Source organism: Lissotriton vulgaris, chromosome 4_1 (assembly GCF_964263255.1).
Source record: "Lissotriton vulgaris chromosome 4_1, aLisVul1.2, whole genome shotgun sequence".
Taxonomy (NCBI): domain Eukaryota; kingdom Metazoa; phylum Chordata; class Amphibia; order Caudata; family Salamandridae; genus Lissotriton; species Lissotriton vulgaris.
In genome coordinates, this window is record NC_141691.1 from 1239043710 (window position 1) to 1239067233 (window position 23524).

Genomic DNA, 23524 nt, shown 5'->3' on the forward strand with positions numbered 1-23524 from the left:
TCTATTGGTGCTTCGCGCTGTGTTTTTTGCGGCCATTTTCTCTGTTATTGTGCCTGCCAGCCCGCCCCACACCCCGATCACACCTCCCTGCGCCCCCTCCCTCCCACGGATAGTTTAGAGCGGACCTGCCTTTGCGTCCGCTGTGACCAACCTGACTTGTGCAGCATCGGTCGCTCCCCCAGGCTCCCTTTACTCTGGGTATCGTAGCGCTTTGTTGTGATTGCCTCCAGCTGTGTTTGTTGTGCTCTGCACGCCGGTAGCGACATTGAGCTGCTAACCTAACCCACATCGCGCGAGTGACAAACTAATTAGCCTGCTGCGATATTAATTAATTATAATTGAATCTGCCTGCTTGCACACTTAGAGGTGCCTCTGCCCACGCTTATTATTTCATTCCCCACTTTTGCCGATCTATTGGTGCTTCGCGCTGTGTTTTTTGCAGCCATTTTCTCTGTTATTGTGCCTGCCAGCCCGCCCCCCTCCCTGATCACACCTCCCTGCGGCCCCTCCCGCCCACGGATAGTTTAGAGCGGACCTGCCTTTGCGTCCGCTGTGACCCACCTGACTTGTGCAGCATCGGTCGCTCCCCCAGGCTCCCTTTACTCTGGGTATCGTAGCGCTTTGTTGTGATTGCCTCCAGCTGTGTTTGTTGTGCTCTGCACGCCGGTAGCGACATTGAGCTGCTAACCTAACCCACATCGCGCGAGTGACAAACTAATTAGCCTGCTGCGATATTAATTAATTATAATTGAATCTGCCTGCTTGCACACTTAGAGGTGCCTCTGCCCACGCTTATTATTTCATTCCCCACTTTTGCCGATCTATTGGTGCTTCGCGCTGTGTTTTTTGCGGCCATTTTCTCTGTTATTGTGCCTGCCAGCCCGCCCCTCACCCCGATCACACCTCCCTGCGGCCCCTCCCTCCCACGGATAGTTTAGAGTGGACCTCCCTTTGCGTCCGCTGTGACCAACCTGACTTGTGCAGCATCGGTCGCTCCCCCAGGCTCCCTTTACTCTGGGTATCGTAGCGCTTTGTTGTGATTGCCTCCAGCTGTGTTTGTTGTGCTCTGCATGCCGATAGCGACATTGAGATGCTAACCTAACCCACATCGCGCGAGTGACAAACTAATTAGCCTGCTGCGATAATAATTAATTATAATTGAATCTGCCTGCTTGCACACTTAGAGGTGCCTCTGCCCACGCTTATTATTTCATTCCCCACTTTTGCTGATCTATTGGTGCTTCGCGCTGTGTTTTTTGCGGCCATTTTCTCTGTTATTGTGCCTGCCAGCCCGCCCCCCACCCCGATCACACCTCCCTGCGGCCCCTCCCTCGCCCCTCCCCCTCCACCATCCACATATGACAGATGCTATCGCGCCCAGCGTCCACGCGCAGCGTCCGCGCCCCAGTCGCGCCGAAGGTGCGCCAAAGGTAAGCCCGTCTACGCCCGTCCGCGCCAGGACCGCGCCCAGCGCCAGACCCCCTGGCCCCCATTCCACCCACCCCACCCGCATTACATACAACGCTTCCACCCTCCTAGCCCTAAACCCCGGCCGACTCCCCAACTGCGCCCAAGCCGCTCCTGGACACACCCATGGACCCTTCACATGCAACTCCTGCAAATATGACGGCACCAAGACCAACTCTTCATCCACTAACACCAAACAGAAACCTGACACCAACCACCTTAAATGCATCCTGCTCAACACCCGCTCGCTCCACAGACACGCCATCGACCTTTGGAACCTACTAGACACCATCTCTCCGGACGTCGCCTTCCTAACAGAAACATGGATGAACGCCTCCTCAGCCCCAGACATCACCATTGCCATCCCGGAAGGATACAAGATCATCCGAAAAGACAGCACCTACCAAACAGGAGGAGGCATTGCTATTGTCCATAAGAATTCCATCCGCATCTCAACCAGCTCAGACGTCAACCTCACAAGCGCCGAACACCTTCACTTCCAGATCCACACCGACCCCAAGACCACACTCAGAGGCACCCTCCGCTACAGGCCACCAGGACCCCATGCACAATTCAGTGAAGACATCACTGACTTTATCACCCCACACGCCCTCCCCTCCGAGGACTACATTCTATCGGGAGACCTCAATTTTCACCTGGAAAAGAACAACGACAGCAACGCCACCACCCTTCTGGACAACCTCGCCAACCTCGGACTCAAACAACTTGTTAATACCCCCACTCACTACGCAGGTCACACATTCGACCCTATCTTCACCTCCAGCAAACATATCTCCTTCAGCCACACCACAGTTCTCCATTGGACGGACCACAGCTGCGTTCACTTTGTCTACAAAAAGACTACAACCCACAACCATCCTCAACCTACTCTGCGAAGAAACTGGAACAAAATCACCATCGACCAGATCTCCTCATCACTCCTTCAAAACCCCCCTGCCCACTCTTCGAACCCCAACCAAGCAGCCATTAACCTCACTCAATGGCTAACCAACAGCGCCGACAACTTAGCACCTTTGAAAAAACATCAAATCAAACTAGGCAGCAAAAACGCATCCTGGTTCAACGATGACCTTAAGAAATCCAAGAAACTCCGTCGCTCCTTTGAGAAGGCCTGGAAAAAAGACCCAAACACCAGCACCAGGAACGCCTTCAAAAGCGCCACCCACATACACCACCAACTGATCCGGTCTGCCAAGAAAGCCACACTCAAAGACCGACTAGACAACAACGCCCACAACAGCAAGGAATTATTCAACATCGTCAAAGAATTTACTAACCCCGCTGCCAACTCCAACGACATCACTCGCTCTCAAACCCTTTGCGACTCCCTAGCTTCATTCTTCCACGACAAAATCGCAGACATCCACAACAGCTTCGACAACCAACACGGACACCAACCCACCCAACATTCTGCCGCTCCTTTACCCCCCTTGAACATCCTTAATGACTGGAACCCAATCTCCACTGAGGACACCATCAGCCTGATGAACTACATCCACTCAGGATCCCCCACAGACCCATGTCCCCACCACATTTTCAACAAAGCAGACTCGATCATCGCACCCCATCTCCGCGATGTCATCAACTGTTCCTTCAACTCCGCTACCTTCCCGGAAAGCTGGAAACACGCCGAACTCAGCGCCCTTCTGAAAAAACCCACAGCTGACCCCACTCAAAAACTACCGCCCCATCTCGCTTCTTCCATTCCCGGCCAAAGTCATCGAGAAAGCTGTCAACAACCAGCTCGCCGCCTTCCTCGAAACCAACAAATCCCTCGACTCCTCACAGTCCGGCTTCCGAGCCAAACACAGCACTGAGACCGCACTCATCGCAGCAACAGACGACATTCGAACTCTACTGGACAATGGAGACACAGTCGCCCTCATCCTCCTCGACCTCTCCGCAGCCTTCGACACAGTCTGTCATAGCACCCTGTTACAACGCCTCAGGAACATCGGAATCCAAGGAAAAGCACTGGAATGGATCACCTCGTTCCTCGACGGAAGAACTCCGAGAGTCCGCCTCCCACCATTCAAGTCAGAGGCCACTGAAGTCATTTGCGGCGTGCCACAAGGATCTTCACTCAGCCCCACCCTCTTCAACTTATACATGAGCCCCCTCGCGGTCATCGCACGCCAACACAACCTCAACATCATCTCCTACGCTGATGACACTCAACTGATCCTCTCACTCACCAAAGACCCTAACACCGCCAAAACCAACCTACATGAAGGAATGAAAGAAGTAGCCGAGTGGATGAAGCACAGCCGTCTAAAACTGAACTCGGACAAAACAGAAGTCCTTATCTTAGGTACCTCCCCCTCCGCCTGGGACGACTCTTGGTGGCCAGAGGCCCTTGGAAAAGCACCCATCCCGACGGACCACGCACGAAACCTGGGCGTCATCCTGGACTCCTCACTCTCGATGACCAGACAAGTCAACGCCGTTTCATCATCTTGTTTCAACATTCTTCGCATGCTCAAAAAAACATTTCGCTGGATCCCCACCGAAACTAGAAAAAAGGTCACCCACGCACTGGTTACTAGCCGCCTGGACTACGGAAACACCCTATACGCCGGCACCACCGCAAAACTTCAGAAAAAACTCCAACGCATCCAGAACGCATCAGCCAGACTCATACTAGACATCCCGCGTAAAGACCACATCTCTGGTCACCTGAAAAACCTCCACTGGCTCCCCGTCAATAAGAGGATAACATTCCGCCTCCTAACCCACGCACACAAAGCACTTTACGAACTTGGACCCGAATGCCTCAACACACAAATTTCCTTCTACACCCCCTCCCGCCAGCTACGCTCTTCCAGCCAAGCCCTTGCTGCTGTACCTCGCATCAACAAAACCACCATGGGAGGAAGATCCTTCTCCTACCTGGCGGCTAAAACCTGGAACTCACTTCCCACTCACCTTTGCCTCACTCAGAACCACCTAGCATTCAGAAAGCAACTCAAAACCTGGATATTTGAAAAGTAATTCCCCACCCCTCTTCAAGCGCCTTGAGACCCTCTGGGTATGTAGCGCGCTATATAAATTAATTGACTTGACTTGACTTGACTTGACTCAAAGTTAAAAAAAAAATTCTGTAAATTTCCAGGCCTGTATCTATTTCACCCACTTTCTTCTTTAAAAATGTTAAAGTGTTATGTGTTCATATTTGTAAACAACATTATAATTCTTTACCTTTGAAAATTTACAAAAAACACAACATTTACAACCACTCGAGCATTTATTTGACGGGGAACTCTTACTCTCAGTGTATCTTGTTCCCATCAGTTCGAGCAAGGGTAAATAGCATGATCACATCCTAAATTGGTAGTATACGCATTGAGCTAGTTTGCCCTATGCTAGCTCAAAGAACTTTAGAAATTTACTAGTGAGTGATAAATCTTCTCCTGACAAACCAGCCATTACTGTTTGGTGACATGTGTGAACAGCATATTCATTAAAACCCTCTCTTAGCAGGTATCTACATTCTCATGATAGAGCCAGACAACTACATACTAACAAACGTCTTGTCTGTGATAATTACAGAGGCAACATGATGTTGAATTGCGCACCAATTTCCAAGCTGTCAAATTACTGTGAAATTGAAAATTACCTAGCCAGAGACTCATAAGCTTTAAATTTACTTATTAAACTGTTTAAGCCCCCACAGATAATTTTGTGGTTTTAGTTGGTCATATGATGCAATTAACTTCCAAGCGTGCGATCTTTTCACATGATGTGATTGTAATGGGTGATCTGTTTTATAAATGTTAGTTAAAAATTGAATTGAACAAGTATGCTCTCCGTGTAAAAGTCTCTTTTCACACATAACATATACAGAGGTGGGAACATTTAAAAGGCAATTTTAGTTTATAGTATTGTCATTTAGAGAAGGAGATTGGCTTGTGGGAAATGAGGACAAACATGGAATTATGTAAAATAAGCATGTATATGATACTAAGCATATCAAGAAACAGCAATGGATATAATGCAATTTTTTTTATTTTTCTTCAATTAGGCATTTATTGTCCAGTCCTTTCCCCATTTATCTCTTACTCTATTGTCACTTATCTGTTTAATGCTTTTCTTTCTCCCTTCTTCTTCAAATCTATGTTTCTTTTTGCCATCTTTTAAAGATATACTATGAACCTAACTGCAAAAATGATGCTATTATGGCTATGCCATGCGAAAGATTAGATTCAATAGGGAATGTACTACTCTAGTTCATAGTGCTCATGCTGTAATAATTATGTTGTCATGTGCTGAGCCAACATGAATTTACAAGTGATAAATGATACTAATGAAATGGTGTTTTATGGTCTCACTACTGGACTAATCTGTTATTATAATTTTTATTTTTTTTATTTTATACAGTGCTTACAGATTGAACATGGTGTTAGTTGGTGGATTTCCTTTGACTACAATGATTTTAAAACATGTTTTGTAAATGAATTATGATAAATGTATACATATAAATATCTTTCATCCAAACAGCTGATCCTCAAGCCACTTAAGAGGGCAAGTCCTCAGCAGAGTGACTATCCCCTAATTATACCTAACACGTCTCCTGCTATTCATGTGCAGTCTACGTATTAACACACAAGACAGTCATGTCTCTTAATCCAGCAGCATAAAAAGCCCATGGTGTTTCGGAGCATCCGCTCCTTGGTCACAGGTCATTGGTGTTTACTACATCATTCCTTTTGAAAATCAACATGTGACTCCCCACCACCATCGGAATAGGACTATGTGGAGTACTTCTTCACAAGGTATACACAAACTGTGGTGGCCATCTTTGAGTGTTGTTTTTTGTCATTTACATACACTTGTGCTTTTTTTCTTACATTTTGAAATTTTCTATGGTTACATATAACCTACTCATCTAATATGATATTTACACCATACATTTGCATTCTTAAACAGACTCATATATTGGTTTTGTACATTTGATGGTGTCATTATTTCACAATACTTGAGCCAAAATGTATCAAAACAATAGTAAAACCATCACAATTATGTCCCAGTGGGCTTCCCATCCACAGATTTTGTCTATTGTATCAATAATCCAGCCCAAGTGGGCTACATTAAAAAAAAACTTCTTTTAATGTAACCAAGATTTTTCTTGGCTACATGATGAATTAGCTCGCTCTTTTGTGTATCTTTCTTCTTAATCTCCACATTCCACATGCCTATAATATAAAAAACAGTGTCAGATCCAACATAACATTTATGATATTCTTTTTAAAAAGCAGTAAACCTTCCTTAAGATTGCATATCTATTTTTGTACAATCCAGAACACATCATATTTTCAACCTAGATGAACTGCTAATTTTTCATCCCTATTAAGCCGTGTCGGGAACATTGGTTTGTATTTCACTATCATTCATATATCTAATCCCTGTAATGTTTGCACTCTATTACCTCCTCTTTTCAGTGTTGGAACTCTATCTAGTACACAAAATGTAAGTAAACTGGCATCTTTATTATGGTGGTCTTTAAAATGTATTGCTATTGGATACTGCTTATCTTCATTATTAATCACTCTTAGATGTTCTAAAACTCTTTTTTTGGCCTTATGAATGGTACTTTCAATATAGTATAGAGAACATGGACATTTTAGACAGTAACCACAAAAATCGGAATTGCATGTCAGATGTTTCATAATCTTAAAAGCCTTTTTCGCCTTGGATAATTCTGCCTGTTTACAGCTGACGCTGTTTTTAGATGCCTTACATCCACCACAAAGGTAAAACCGTTGTATAGGACTTTTATTCTGTTCTTTCTGTTTCTCGTTACTACATAAAATATCCTTTAACAATGCACATCTTCTAAACGTTACTTGTCCATTCTCTTCTACCGATTTTGCCAGAGTCTCATCTGTTCTAAATACATGTCAAAATGTATTCAGGATTTTTTCACCTCCCAAGCCTGGGAACTGAATTCAGTGATGAATCTAATTTATTTTTCTTCCTCATTAGTTACCTTAGGTATTAACAAATCATCCCTCTTTAAATGTTTTGCTCTTTCACATGCCATATCTATCAGTTTTGAGAAATAACCTCTTTCAAACCTGTTTCTCATTTCTATCATTTCTATGTTGAATCCTTCCTCCGAGCTACAGTTTCTTTGTGCTCTAAATATTTCACTATACAGTATGCTAGCGCTAAGATTTTTTGGGTGACACCTGTTAGCATGTAGTAAACTGCTTCCCACAATTTTTTTGAGGAAAAGTTCACTTTCAAGTTTATTGTTGCATGCCTTAAGATTAATATCATGAAACTCGATTTCCTATGGGTGTATTTGGCTAGTGAACTTTAAATTTAAATTGTTGTCATTCAGTATATTTACAAACTCACCCACCTCTTTCCTTGTCCCATTCAAAACTCAAAATATATCATCAATATCCCTTACCCAGAGGACCGCGTGGTCTTCAAATGGTCTGATGGTATTGACTACTTGCTCCTCCCACCAGCCTAGGTACAAGCCAGAAAAACTGGGGGTGAAGCAAGTACCGATCGCAGTCCCCTGGGTTTGTCTGTATATGTTTTATATCAAAAAGAAAAAAAATTGTTAGTTAAGCATGTGTAAATCATATTCAAAATCCTTTCTGTATGTAACAAAAAGGATACTGAGCGTGCTCTCAGAAAATGTCTGCAAGCAATCATCCCCTGGCATGTGGTATACTTGTGTATAAACTATTAACGTCTAGACACATTAACATCAAGTCTTTTTCCCACACAATCTCACTAATTAGTCATAAAAAAAGCCCCTGTATCTTGTATATAGGAGGGTAGATCCTGTACATATGGTCTTAGAAAGTAATCAATGTACTTTGAAGTAATTTCATACATACTATCTCTTGACGAGACTATCGGTCTACTCAGGGGATAGGTTTTGTTCTTATGCAATTTTGGTAACATGTGATATGCTGGTAGTTTTGGAAAATTACAATTCCAAAAATTATATTCATCTTTAGCAAACAATAATTCATCCCTCCAATTCTCAAGGCAATTTTTGTATCTTTCATTTCTTTTTTCATATTTTGACTTATTTCATAGTTGTTAACATCATTTAATTGTCTTTTTTCCTTCCTTTATATACATGCCAAGTGTCCATATAACTATATTACCTCCTTTTTCAGATTGATTAATGACCACTGAACTAATTCCCTTTAATTCATTAAGTGCCTTCAGGTGCTGTGCACTCAAATTCCATAATATGAATTTTCTTTTACTGTCAGTCCTTTTAAATTCTTCCACCATTCCTCTTTCAAAAACCTCAATTGCATCATTAGTAATCTATAGTACAAATATTGATTTAGATTTAAAACCACTTTCACTTGCTGAATTAAACGTCAAATCTTCATTGACCAGATTACGTGTTGGATTCTCAATCCAATTTCTTTACCTTCCAGTTCACCCATCGTAAGTAACACATCGATATCCTCACTTGCTAAGATTGAGTTTTTATCCTTCCGTAATTCTCTCACATTTACTTTTTTGGCATACAATTTTCTAAGTTTCAATTTCCTGGTAAACTGAAAAAGATCTACACTGCTATTAGTAAAATTAACAAGAGTAGAATGAGAAAATGATGAACTTAATGTTAAATATTCCCTTTGTGCCTCTGTCAATACAAAATCCAAAAAAGTTACTGCAGTTATTTTGTCCATCCCTTGGATGCTGTTTGACCTCTTGTTTGTACTACCACAAAGTTTTCTATATTTCCTTGTTTTTTTGTGCCTCTCTTGGTACCTCCTCTGCCTCCTCGACCTTTACCTTGGTATTCCGGAACTCTGTGGTTGCCTTTGCTCACCAATCTCCCTTGTGCCTTAAGGTCAAATTCTTTTTAAGTTTTGGATTTTACTCCCATCCTTTCCAATTTTACAGATACATCACTTTCGCTTGCATCACTTTCACTTTGTTCCATTGTCATTCCAGTAATCGACATCACACCTTCCTGGATGGGGTTACTTCTGAAGGCAAAGGCAATTACTTGTGTTATTTACATTTTATTCTTTTGTCTTAACTGTTAAAATTTCCGCGTAAACGTCAATATTTGACCTCTGTCATAGTCAATTTTGTCTCTCAAATATTTTTGTTGTTTCTTTGCTATAAATTCTTCTTCAACCTTTTCCAATCTTATATTCAATTTTTTCATTTCATTATCATACTCCGTATCTATATATTTTGCGTTCAGTAATTCAGTGATTTCATCAATTTCAATTGCAAACCTTTCTATATCTTTCTTGGTGTATTTAATTAATAGTTTCAACATTACAATATGTATATTGTGTACATTCTGAAGCCCTGAATGAGTCTCTGCGAACATGAAAACAGGTTTTAAACAAATGTAAATGGAGTCTATAGATTACTTGGCTTTGGATGAATAATCACTTAAATAGTGGGTGCTGATCACGTATGTTGAGCTACTCAATACTATGCAGCAATTTATAAAAATATACAAGCTGATGGAAATGCTTCTTCGTGACATTGCACAATCATTCTTACCTCTCTCTACAGGAGGGGTCTATTACCACAACTCTCAGGTGTAAAGATCATCTTGTCCCTAAATGCAGGGAGTGAAAATAATTTTTAGTAAGAACACTTCATACTGGCACCAAAGTGAGTGGGTGTACATATAACCATGAATGAGGGCACTTAATACAGGCAATAAATCATGCAAACATCTATAATGAGTGACTGCCGATATCATTATTTAAATAAAGCATCAGCAAGAGTATATGTCTATGCGTGACTGGGAGAGCTGTGTACTCATCATAAATGTTAACTTAAACAACACAATTTAACCACAGCCCCTAAAGGGCATCACATTTATAATACATCCATTTGCAATTTTATTCATTCACATTCAGCATTGAAATAATGCAGGTTAAACTGTCTCTAAAGGACATCTCTGTGGGAATCACAGCAATGTGCAATTAACACCTTTTACCTTTAAAGGAGGTTTGAAAGCATGAAAACTCACATTGCACCATATTAGGCCACACAACCTGCAGCCAAAGTCAGCATTCCCAACTATAGAACAAAGTTTCCAGCCTGGGGAATGCACAGAAAACCTTAAAACCCTTGAGGGGTTATCATTTTAGGGTCCCACCCAATTTAGGGTGGAAACTTTGGATTTGTTTTTTGGGGGAGGCTGCGCTGCTCCTGCAGCTCCCTTCGCACTTTTGGACAGTTTTGGTTGTGACTCTGCTCTCTTGGGGTCACTACAAAGCCAAAACGAGTGATTTTTCCTCACATTGCAGGTAAAACTGATGAGCCCTGCAGGGTATTTTGGGGTGCTCCTTGAGTGATGGGTGAAATTTAGAACAGTGGCTCTCCACTGTACCAAAGAGAGCTGCTGTGAATTGCCTTTCGTTTTTAATTCATTTTTCAAGTGGCATTGCATTGTATCTCCTCCTTTTGGGGTGCCCACTCCCAACAGGCTGCACCACATGCAGCCTTCTTTGGGGACCACCTACGGCACCCACCACGGGCTTCCCCGAGCTAGCTCCCCATGCCCCAGAACACTAACATGCTGCTGCAGGAGCTGGCAGCAGAATTCTTGTCTGCTTGCTTGCAGGCAGACATGTCATTTATGATTAGCCTTCCCACTCCCCACAGACTCAGGCACTCAGAGTGCTGAAGGAAGGCCACACAGGGTAGTGAGGCGGCATCCCACCATCCTTCCAAGTGCCATTGGGGCCCATGGATGGGGTCTTGGGCCCCTTCATGCAATTGTGGGGGAGTGCGATGAAGCGCCTTCGCTACTTTTCTTCATGGGGCCAAAGATGGTTGCTGGGCCCCTTCCTCACATTGCAAGGGAGTGAGATGGCACTCTCTTGATACTTATTCATTCTGGGGCCTAGGGATGGGGTCTTGGACCCCTTACCACTATTGTGATGAAGGCACAATGGCGCTTCTTGCATTTATTTTTCTTGGGATCAGCCTCCGGGCTCTGGCACACCCCGGAGGTATAGTTCATATTGTGGTGGAGCCCCATGCACTTCGTCACCAGTTCTGAAATGGTCAAAGTTTACCCTGCTTCAAATGACTATCCCTCGGGCCACATCAGTCCGATTTGGTTGATCCTTGTCTGGTTTTGCTCCTGGAGGCAAGCCCTAGCTACCAGGAGCATTTTCCTCAGGTATCCTGTACTCAAAGGGTGAGGAATTTTGCAGGGAGCTGATTTCACAGGATCTCTGTGTCAGCCTTTCACTTTGCTCTTCTTCTGTGACACTGTCCTTTGAGGACCAGTCACCCCCCTTCCTGGTCCTCAGATGGTGTAAGCGGACCATCTTCTCTGGTCCTTTGGAAGTTCTTTACTGGTCTTGGGGTCAATCAGAGTTAGAGTCTTTAGTCCAGAGGCCAATCAGGGGGTTCCTCCTTCCGGTTTTCCATGGCGTCAGCTTCCAGTCCCAGTGTTCAGTGGAAAACCACATCCAAGAGAGGGTGGGAGGTTTCAACAGGGATACAGCTCTGGCCTATTGTGATGTACCACATGACCTCTCTGCCCATGTTTCAACCTCCTGCACAGCCTTCTGGGGCACTTCAGGATGGAGTCACACAGGAGTCACTTGCCTCATTTGCTCGTGGGGTTCTCAACGCCACTCCTCGCTGAAATCACTGCCAGCGCCAGCCTCAGCAAAACTTCAAGGGAGCACTTCTGCTGGTTTGGCTCCAAAGTCTGAGGTCCCTCCCTTTGTTCAGTGGGTCTGGGCCAGCCCTCTTCCTGTCACAGGATGACAGCTAGCTGATTGATGCAGAGCTGTCCTGCCCACCCCTTCCCCTTCAGGACTTGACCTAGTCAATGCTGATTGCTTCCTTTTTGAGGGGAGGCCTTTGTTCCTGCAGCCAGAGGAAAAGGCAATTAACCTAGCTCAGCAGGGTATAAACAGGCCTGGGACCGATCCTGAGCTGAGCCAGAGAAACATGACATTCCTGGATGACCCATAATGTGTACAGTTATGACATTACACTTTACAGGATTGCTCTTTTCAGACAGGTTACACTGTACAGGTTACACTGTATATTGGTATGACTCTGGTGTCTGTAGACCCAAGGGGAAAGGAGCTGCTTTCTAAGGCAGTCTTCCCCATAGTGTATAATAGAGACAGTAAAGCCACTGAATTTCCCTATCTGTGTACACCAACATTATAATGCCTATCCCAGGTTGAAAATCCAAACCTGCAGAGTCCCTTCTACATCAGGAGGCCTATGCACAGTTGCTGGGTTGCACACAAAAGGAGTCTACCACATGCAGACCTCATACATGTGCACAAGCATGCACATGTGTTCACGCGTAACCAGCCAAGTGCCCCTTACCCTGGTTGCTTCACAACAGCCTTTTCTTAAAAGGTAGATACTGGTGATAACACATGCAGTCCATTTTACCATGAGTTTACCATGGGTGAGTCACAGGTTGTGTAGCTCTTCCACAGTAAAAGGTGAAAAATCAGGTGACCACCTTCTCACAGATGTAATATTACCGCTAAGCGCAGTTTTGAAGCCTACCTAACATAAAGCTATTGGTTAAAACATTGAGCAATAATTATATTCAAAAGTTCATCAGAGATTTTCCATTATGATAATTTAAACCAGATTGTAGAGTGCTGTTAAGGACAAAATATGATGTTACGGCAAGAGCTGCTGACTTTGGGGATAGGGAACAGGTTTTGACTCCCAGCGTCACCTCATTATCCTGTGATTCTGGGCAAATCACTTAACTTCTCGGTGCCTGGAAAATGAATCTGACCATGTGTATTGTAACCTTATGTAGTGTAACTAGTATTTATGTAAAGTTCGCCACTACCCTTGAGTCGAGTTTGTGGCATATAAAACTGAAAAAGTGTAGCTAGGTCAACTCTAATAAAGGCACATGAAAAATCTATCAAAGCTCGCCAATGACAAAACGTTATCAGTTGTATAACCATTAGAGCAAAGCCTACATTGATGGACTAGAATGGAATCATATCATGTTATCTTTCTGTACCCAAAGAGGGGCACAATGATCACCGGATCTGTTGTGTGGGCCTGGCATAAAGATCAGAAAAATAAGACTGCCTTCCAATGTAGGAGGGATGGTCACTGTCATCAGACAGTTGCTGAATAATATAATCAATATTTGGCCCAGGGCTCTCCACTGTTCTTGACCGTTAAAGTAGGTTTTCCATCCTGAGTTCTGGATAATTTGGCTCTCTATTAGATTCACTTTTAACATCCCATGGTCTGAAGGTTCAATTTTAGTCTTCTTACCAGAGAGATAAATTCTATTAGTGGTGTTCTAAAATACACTCAAATATGACTTCCAATCATCTCTTCAACTGGAATAGATTTTGAAACAAGTTTCATACCTCATGAACGAGGAACTCAAGCTCAGAAATGTTGTGAATTAACATTCTTTAATTTTTGTGAAATTTATAATTATTGGGACTGCATAATGTAATTTGAAATGTTTAAATTTGAATATGCATATCAGGTTGTTAGAGGCTGATAAATTGTATAATTTATATATCACTTCCTCAAACCAACTTATTTTTAAGGTCATCATGATTATTTTATCCTGATACCTGCATTTCTACATATGAGCCATTTTCATATATTATACATACATAATATATTCTAATGAACATGAATCTGTTTATGACACACATAATTACCCAAAAGAACAGTCGTATGTTTTGACAACTGCTTATTTAATGTGTATTACCAGCAACAGTCTATGAGCGCTTAGATCTGAGTACAATAATTTAGGCCTGGGCGGTAAATTCCATCCCGTTTGCAGAATTTGCGGAATTTGGGTAATTTTACGTTCTGCAGAAAACACGAAATTGCTCAAAATTGTGCGTTCCGAGACTTCGGGAAATGTTGTGCTTGTTCGCGTTCTCAAATGTGTCTTCCCAAGATATTTCTCCCTGAGCATGCAAACAGCGATTGTGAACAGTAAAAAAGCATCGCAAACAAGCAATTCTGCATGTTTGCAGAATTTCTGCGTGTTCGCAGAGATTTTCTTACCATTTCGCAGAGATCTGCGTAACGTGATTACGCAAATTCCGCCCACCATACAATAATTCACATTTTTCAAATGAGTCAATTTCAACATAGGAGCAAAAAGCATAATACATTGTAGATGTTACATCCCTTTTTGCCCATAATGATTTATCATGGTTATCACAAGCACAACCTCATATAATAAGAGAATATTCAGACCAGTAAATGCCGGCACCATAAATCGTAAAATTTGTTATATAATTCAGGTATATTCGTATCTCATTCCTCATGGTTTAATTTTAGACCATATTCCGCATAAGAACTGGTAAAGACGCAAGTGTTAAAATCTGCCATATGCATTAAATGGAATTAGGATAGGACGTAATTTGCATATATCAAATATGATTCATAATATCATCCAATAAAAATTGAGTTTGTGAACCAATGGGGATATAGCTCCTAAATATTAGCACTTCACACTTGACATTCTCAGATGAAAAAAAAATTAATCTAACAGCAATAAATATGTCGTTAATAGCTGTAAGCACAGAGGCATTCCAATTCAAACTAATACTTAACAGAATCAGTATCTGCCCAATATAATGGACTTCGAGAGAAGGCTTTGTGAGAACAGAGATCAGAAAGTTACCCAAAATGTATTCCGCATACAAGGCAAATCATTAGCCTTCAAATGTATCGGCTCAGCAATATTCTAATACAGAATAATTAAGACTGTGAAGCTGGACCGGACTGGTGACCCAATGCAGCCCAGGCAATTTTCTCTGACCTGCCCCTGGGGAAGCACTGTTAGCCCTGGGAGGCTGGAAACGCTTACTTGCTGCTTTTGTTACTGGTGGCCGATATAGCAGCACTGCTGAAAAACTAGACCTCAGTAACAAAACCGGTGCTCGCTGTTGTAAAACTGACCCCCACCCTTTCAGCCCTCCAGGGAATCGCCGGTGACCGTATGGCCAGTCCAGCTCTGATGAGAAGTACAAACTTTCCTTGATTGACCTGAATAGGCCAAGCTCTAGAATTCTTTCTTTGGGAGGGCCATAAAGAAACATGGGTGGGCCATGAAGATAAGTGGGTATTGTCCAAAAAAAGAACAAAGTATTTAATCAATCTGATATTTTAGGTATTGGCATCTGTCCCTGTTTGACATTTTTAACACAGAAATAGGCACCCAAAGAGCTAAATACTTCGCATTATTTTGTGTGCTTCCGGTTTTGGGGCAGAAGAGGGATGCTGCTTTACTAAATCATTAAGACGCAGAGCTTTAAGAAGCAGACTGTACTACGGAAACACCCTCTGTGCTAGAATCCACAAATCCCTGCTACGCAAACTCTAGACCATTTAGAACACCGCAGCCAGACTCGTTGTCAGCATCCCACGATATGAGCATATCACCCAACACCTGCAAGACCTCCACTGGCTCCCCATCGAGAAGAGAGTAACCTTCAAGCTACTCACCCATGCCTACAAATCCCTCCACAACACCGGACCAAATTCCTCAACAAAAGAGTCTCCTCCACGCACCCAAAAGGAACCTCCACTCAGCCGACCTCCCCCTAGCAGAAACTCTGCGCATTCGCAGAACCAGAGTGGGTGGAGGAGCCTTATCTGACATCACAGCCAAAGCATGGAATGAGCTCCCAGTCAACATCAGACGCTCCCCTACTCTGCACACCTTCAGGAAGAGCCTCAAGACCTGGTTCTTCAACTGAACCGGAGCTGCATCCCCCTCCACAGCTACTTTAGACCCTCATGGGTGAGTAGCGCATTTTAAACATCCTATTTGATTGATTAATTAAGTGCGCTCTTGGACATGTGCAACAGGCAAAATGTTTCTGCTGCCTATCAGACTGACTGTACAGTTTCTTATGTTTAAAAAAAATACTTACTTTTACTTTGCAAAGCACTGTTGTTTAAAAGTATGATGCCTACGCCCAGAATCTTAATTCAATTTTCAGGATATCCATGCTAGTCATTTGTGCATGACAGCAGCTAATAAACTTTGCTGACGTCAGACCTCTCCCAAAGCCTGAAAGTATCATATGTCAATGGTGTTAATCATTAAAATAAACAATAAGGGAGAGTCCAACGGGCCGCACGCCTCTGCGAAAAAATATGTTTAAAAAGCTTATTTTTCAGCTATGAATTGCCTTGGGAGGGTAACATTATTTCTAGATTGAGCCTGGCCCACCCTCTAGAACCGGGCCTGAACTAAAGTAAATGATTTGTGGTAATCAGGCAAATTTATAATCTGCACTGCTATGTTTAGGTTTATCCATCAGAGTATTTTGGATAATGTAACAAGCCCTTTCCTGTTTGTGAACTATAATCTGCGAAACTGACCTGTGAATAGATATAGTATGCGCACAACGTGACATTCCCTCCTCCCCAAATTCCGGCACCTTACCCCCACTACACCCAAGAACTCTCAGAATCAAGATATGTTGTCCACGGCGTAGCTTTTCATTCACATCAATCCAAGGAATAAACCACAGACCATTACCAAAGAAAGTATCCTTCTTGGATATATAATAATTATTCACAGCATCACACTTTAGCTGCATCAACATGTTAACAGCAGTAAGGAAATTAGGTACGACATTACATTTTAACTTTAACTCGGCCATACACTAGAACAACTTGGCCGTACATTTGAACTTTACACTTTAACTTTTTAACTCGGCCGTACACTAGATCTTGGCCGTACATTTGAACTTGCCCGTCTCGGCCATCAATGTCCCACTCTGCTGCACACATTGTGCCGGCAGGCCCCAACGCGCTACAGCCAACAGTTGCACTACTTGGCTTCCAGGGCACTGCATACCGCACCGGCCCACCGGGGTACCTGCACACAGGCAACCTCCCCAATATTCTTTTCAGTCCATACATTGTGGGTTAGGGCAGTAGAGTCCAGGACTACTGACAGGTCAGTCCCTCCTCCCCGCCGATCCACGGCACAAGTGGAATCTACCCCCTTTGGGGGTCCATGGAATGGCTCCACCTCCATTGATGTGCATACGTCTTTGTTGTTAACTGTCAGCGTTCCGCAACGCCTTGCTCTTTTGCCGGGTGGGTGGGTGGTCGCAGACTCTTCTGTAATCCAGGCTGTAGTCCAAGGGGACAAAGAGAATGAAACCCCCGTGGCACAGCCTTAAATAGCCTGCTAGGTTTAATTTCTTCTAAGTTTCATTACTCAGACCTCCCTATGACATCACCCCAGTCAGCCAACCCCCTTCCTTGACCAGGGGTGCCGGAGGAGGTTCAGCCCCGTGGCGCTACTAATGGCGCCCCTGACCTAGGCGCTGGGGGCGCCTGTCATTCTCTACATTTGAACACATACTATCCAAAGCTGAGAACTAACAGGTGCTGCTAATGCCAGGGAGCCAGAGTAAGTGACTCCTATATTGTTTTGAAACATAAGTACTGTTGGATTACAGTATTGTATCGGTCTTATGGGAATTTTTGTTTGAGAAAAATGAACATATGAGTGCAATTTAATAAAGGTTAGCCATAGGTTTCTGCAAATAGATAAACGAAAAACAATTCAGTCTAGTCTACATGATTTAGAGTGTGGATTCATATGTCACAATAAGTTGTCTCATTACACAGGAATCAACTGGGATCTGTGCCATAGCAGGACCAAATGCATTTGACTTGAGCAGACAAGTTCCGAAAAATTACTTAAAGGACAAATAGAAGAAAAGTCCCTGGCCATTGTCCAGCATTCATTTGAGGTTTCGGCACAACAACATTGCATTTAGTGCATCGCTGAAGCTCAGTGCCTGCTTGGAGGATTAAAATGTTAGTTGGCAAGGGGGGAGCTAACTTGCAATCAATCATAGGAAAAAGAGGGAAGTAGAGCACCCACCCCATGGTTCACCTCAATAGTCAATAGCAGTGTTAAAAATACCTTGTATGACTTTTATAAGCAGTGATCCATGCATGACAAATATCCAGTGGGCGAAATGATAAGACCAAAAACTTCTTTCAACATGCAGAAGCATTGTGTCTTAATTTCAGAGTTTGCTTGCTGGTTTGAAATGCTTTAGAAGTGGCAAGAGGAGAAGCTAACTTGCCGTCAGCTGATATGAGAGTGAGGTGGTATAGCGAAATCCGTCTGTCCTGTTTACCTCAACAGCCAATAGCCACAGTTAAGATACCTTATGTAGCTTTTTCTGTAAATAGTCATCAATGCATGTCAACAGTGTAACATGCAATGAGTGAGACAAGAAAGTCCTTTCAGCATACAGAAGCAGTGTTTCTTAGTTTTATACTTAGTTTTCCAGTTTACAAATGTTAAGAAGGAGGCAAAGCAAGGAGCTAACTTGCAGTCAGCCAATAGGAGAGTGAGGTGGTATAGTAAAATCCCTCCACCTTGTTCACCTCAGCACCGACTAGCCACTTTTAAAGTAAGTACCTTCTGTGGCTTTTATAAACAATCATCAATACATGACAAAAGTGCATCGTTCAAAGAGTCAGACAAAAACTCCTCATGGCATATAGCAGTAGAGTCTCATTGGTTATTAATATGTTATGGATCATTATACCAGCAATGACAAACATCTTTCCTTTCACTTTATCTTTTGTCTATCAAATGTTTGTACCATCTGGAAGATGGCTTTGACTAAATATATTAAAATTGTGTTGGATCTTGATATTTCTCTACATATTAGTGTATTGTTTTATCTCTTGACTGTATTGTTGTTTGTACCACCAGCCTAGGTACAAGCCAGAAAAACTGGGGGTGAAGCAAGTACCGATCGCAGTCCCCTGGGTTTGTCTGTATATGTTTTATATCAAAAAGAAAAAAAATTGTTAGTTAAGCATGTGTAAATCATATTCAAAATCCTTTCTGTATGTAACAAAAAGGATACTGAGCGTGCTCTCAGAAAATGTCTGCAAGCAATCATCCCCTGGCATGTGGTATACTTGTGTATAAACTATTAACGTCTAGACACATTAACATCAAGTCTTTTTCCCACACAATCTCACTAATTAGTCATAAAAAAAGCCCCTGTATCTTGTATATAGGAGGGTAGATCCTGTACATATGGTCTTAGAAAGTAATCAATGTACTTTGAAGTAATTTCATACATACTATCTCTTGACGAGACTATCGGTCTACTCAGGGGATAGGTTTTGTTCTTATGCAATTTTGGTAACATGTGATATGCTGGTAGTTTTGGAAAATTACAATTCCAAAAATTATATTCATCTTTAGCAAACAATAATTCATCCCTCCAATTCTCAAGGCAATTTTTGTATCTTTCATTTCTTTTTTCATATTTTGACTTATTTCATAGTTGTTAACATCATTTAATTGTCTTTTTTCCTTCCTTTATATACATGCCAAGTGTCCATATAACTATATTACCTCCTTTTTCAGATTGATTAATGACCACTGAACTAATTCCCTTTAATTCATTAAGTGCCTTCAGGTGCTGTGCACTCAAATTCCATAATATGAATTTTCTTTTACTGTCAGTCCTTTTAAATTCTTCCACCATTCCTCTTTCAAAAACCTCAATTGCATCATTAGTAATCTATAGTACAAATATTGATTTAGATTTAAAACCACTTTCACTTGCTGAATTAAACGTCAAATCTTCATTGACCAGATTACGTGTTGGATTCTCAATCCAATTTCTTTACCTTCCAGTTCACCCATCGTAAGTAACACATCGATATCCTCACTTGCTAAGATTGAGTTTTTATCCTTCCGTAATTCTCTCACATTTACTTTTTTGGCATACAATTTTCTAAGTTTCAATTTCCTGGTAAACTGAAAAAGATCTACACTGCTATTAGTAAAATTAACAAGAGTAGAATGAGAAAATGATGAACTTAATGTTAAATATTCCCTTTGTGCCTCTGTCAATACAAAATCCAAAAAAGTTACTGCAGTTATTTTGTCCATCCCTGGGACGCTGTTTGACCTCTTGTTTGTACTACCACAAAGTTTTCTATATTTCCTTGTTTTTTTGTGCCTCTCTTGGTACCTCCTCTGCCTCCTCGACCTTTACCTTGGTATTCCGGAACTCTGTGGTTGCCTTTGCTCACCAATCTCCCTTGTGCCTTAAGGTCAAATTCTTTTTAAGTTTTGGATTTTACTCCCATCCTTTCCAATTTTACAGATACATCACTTTCGCTTGCATCACTTTCACTTTGTTCCATTGTCATTCCAGTAATCGACATCACACCTTCCTGGATGGGGTTACTTCTGAAGGCAAAGGCAATTACTTGTGTTATTTACATTTTATTCTTTTGTCTTAACTGTTAAAATTTCCGCGTAAACGTCAATATTTGACCTCTGTCATAGTCAATTTTGTCTCTCAAATATTTTTGTTGTTTCTTTGCTATAAATTCTTCTTCAACCTTTTCCAATCTTATATTCAATTTTTTCATTTCATTATCATACTCCGTATCTATATATTTTGCGTTCAGTAATTCAGTGATTTCATCAATTTCAATTGCAAACCTTTCTATATCTTTCTTGGTGTATTTAATTAATAGTTTCAACATTACAATATGTATATTGTGTACATTCTGAAGCCCTGAATGAGTCTCTGCGAACATGAAAACAGGTTTTAAACAAATGTAAATGGAGTCTATAGATTACTTGGCTTTGGATGAATAATCACTTAAATAGTGGGTGCTGATCACGTATGTTGAGCTACTCAATACTATGCAGCAATTTATAAAAATATACAAGCTGATGGAAATGCTTCTTCGTGACATTGCACAATCATTCTTACCTCTCTCTACAGGAGGGGTCTATTACCACAACTCTCAGGTGTAAAGATCATCTTGTCCCTAAATGCAGGGAGTGAAAATAATTTTTAGTAAGAACACTTCATACTGGCACCAAAGTGAGTGGGTGTACATATAACCATGAATGAGGGCACTTAATACAGGCAATAAATCATGCAAACATCTATAATGAGTGACTGCCGATATCATTATTTAAATAAAGCATCAGCAAGAGTATATGTCTATGCGTGACTGGGAGAGCTGTGTACTCATCATAAATGTTAACTTAAACAACACAATTTAACCACAGCCCCTAAAGGGCATCACATTTATAATACATCCATTTGCAATTTTATTCATTCACATTCAGCATTGAAATAATGCAGGTTAAACTGTCTCTAAAGGACATCTCTGTGGGAATCACAGCAATGTGCAATTAACACCTTTTACCTTTAAAGGAGGTTTGAAAGCATGAAAACTCACATTGCACCATATTAGGCCACACAACCTGCAGCCAAAGTCAGCATTCCCAACTATAGAACAAAGTTTCCAGCCTGGGGAATGCACAGAAAACCTTAAAACCCTTGAGGGGTTATCATTTTAGGGTCCCACCCAATTTAGGGTGGAAACTTTGGATTTGTTTTTTGGGGGAGGCTGCGCTGCTCCTGCAGCTCCCTTCGCACTTTTGGACAGTTTTGGTTGTGACTCTGCTCTCTTGGGGTCACTACAAAGCCAAAACGAGTGATTTTTCCTCACATTGCAGGTAAAACTGATGAGCCCTGCAGGGTATTTTGGGGTGCTCCTTGAGTGATGGGTGAAATTTAGAACAGTGGCTCTCCACTGTACCAAAGAGAGCTGCTGTGAATTGCCTTTCGTTTTTAATTCATTTTTCAAGTGGCATTGCATTGTATCTCCTCCTTTTGGGGTGCCCACTCCCAACAGGCTGCACCACATGCAGCCTTCTTTGGGGACCACCTACGGCACCCACCACGGGCTTCCCCGAGCTAGCTCCCCATGCCCCAGAACACTAACATGCTGCTGCAGGAGCTGGCAGCAGAATTCTTGTCTGCTTGCTTGCAGGCAGACATGTCATTTATGATTAGCCTTCCCACTCCCCACAGACTCAGGCACTCAGAGTGCTGAAGGAAGGCCACACAGGGTAGTGAGGCGGCATCCCACCATCCTTCCAAGTGCCATTGGGGCCCATGGATGGGGTCTTGGGCCCCTTCATGCAATTGTGGGGGAGTGCGATGAAGCGCCTTCGCTACTTTTCTTCATGGGGCCAAAGATGGTTGCTGGGCCCCTTCCTCACATTGCAAGGGAGTGAGATGGCACTCTCTTGATACTTATTCATTCTGGGGCCTAGGGATGGGGTCTTGGACCCCTTACCACTATTGTGATGAAGGCACAATGGCGCTTCTTGCATTTATTTTTCTTGGGATCAGCCTCCGGGCTCTGGCACACCCCGGAGGTATAGTTCATATTGTGGTGGAGCCCCATGCACTTCGTCACCAGTTCTGAAATGGTCAAAGTTTACCCTGCTTCAAATGACTATCCCTCGGGCCACATCAGTCCGATTTGGTTGATCCTTGTCTGGTTTTGCTCCTGGAGGCAAGCCCTAGCTACCAGGAGCATTTTCCTCAGGTATCCTGTACTCAAAGGGTGAGGAATTTTGCAGGGAGCTGATTTCACAGGATCTCTGTGTCAGCCTTTCACTTTGCTCTTCTTCTGTGACACTGTCCTTTGAGGACCAGTCACCCCCCTTCCTGGTCCTCAGATGGTGTAAGCGGACCATCTTCTCTGGTCCTTTGGAAGTTCTTTACTGGTCTTGGGGTCAATCAGAGTTAGAGTCTTTAGTCCAGAGGCCAATCAGGGGGTTCCTCCTTCCGATTTTCCATGGCGTCAGCTTCCAGTCCCAGTGTTCAGTGGAAAACCACATCCAAGAGAGGGTGGGAGGTTTCAACAGGGATACAGCTCTGGCCTATTGTGATGTACCACATGACCTCTCTGCCCATGTTTCAACCTCCTGCACAGCCTTCTGGGGCACTTCAGGATGGAGTCACACAGGAGTCACTTGCCTCATTTGCTTGTGGGGTTCTCAACGCCACTCCTCGCTGAAATCACTGCCAGCGCCAGCCTCAGCAAAACTTCAAGGGAGCACTTCTGCTGGTTTGGCTCCAAAGTCTGAGGTCCCTCCCTTTGTTCAGTGGGTCTGGGCCAGCCCTCTTCCTGTCACAGGATGACAGCTAGCTGATTGATGCAGAGCTGTCCTGCC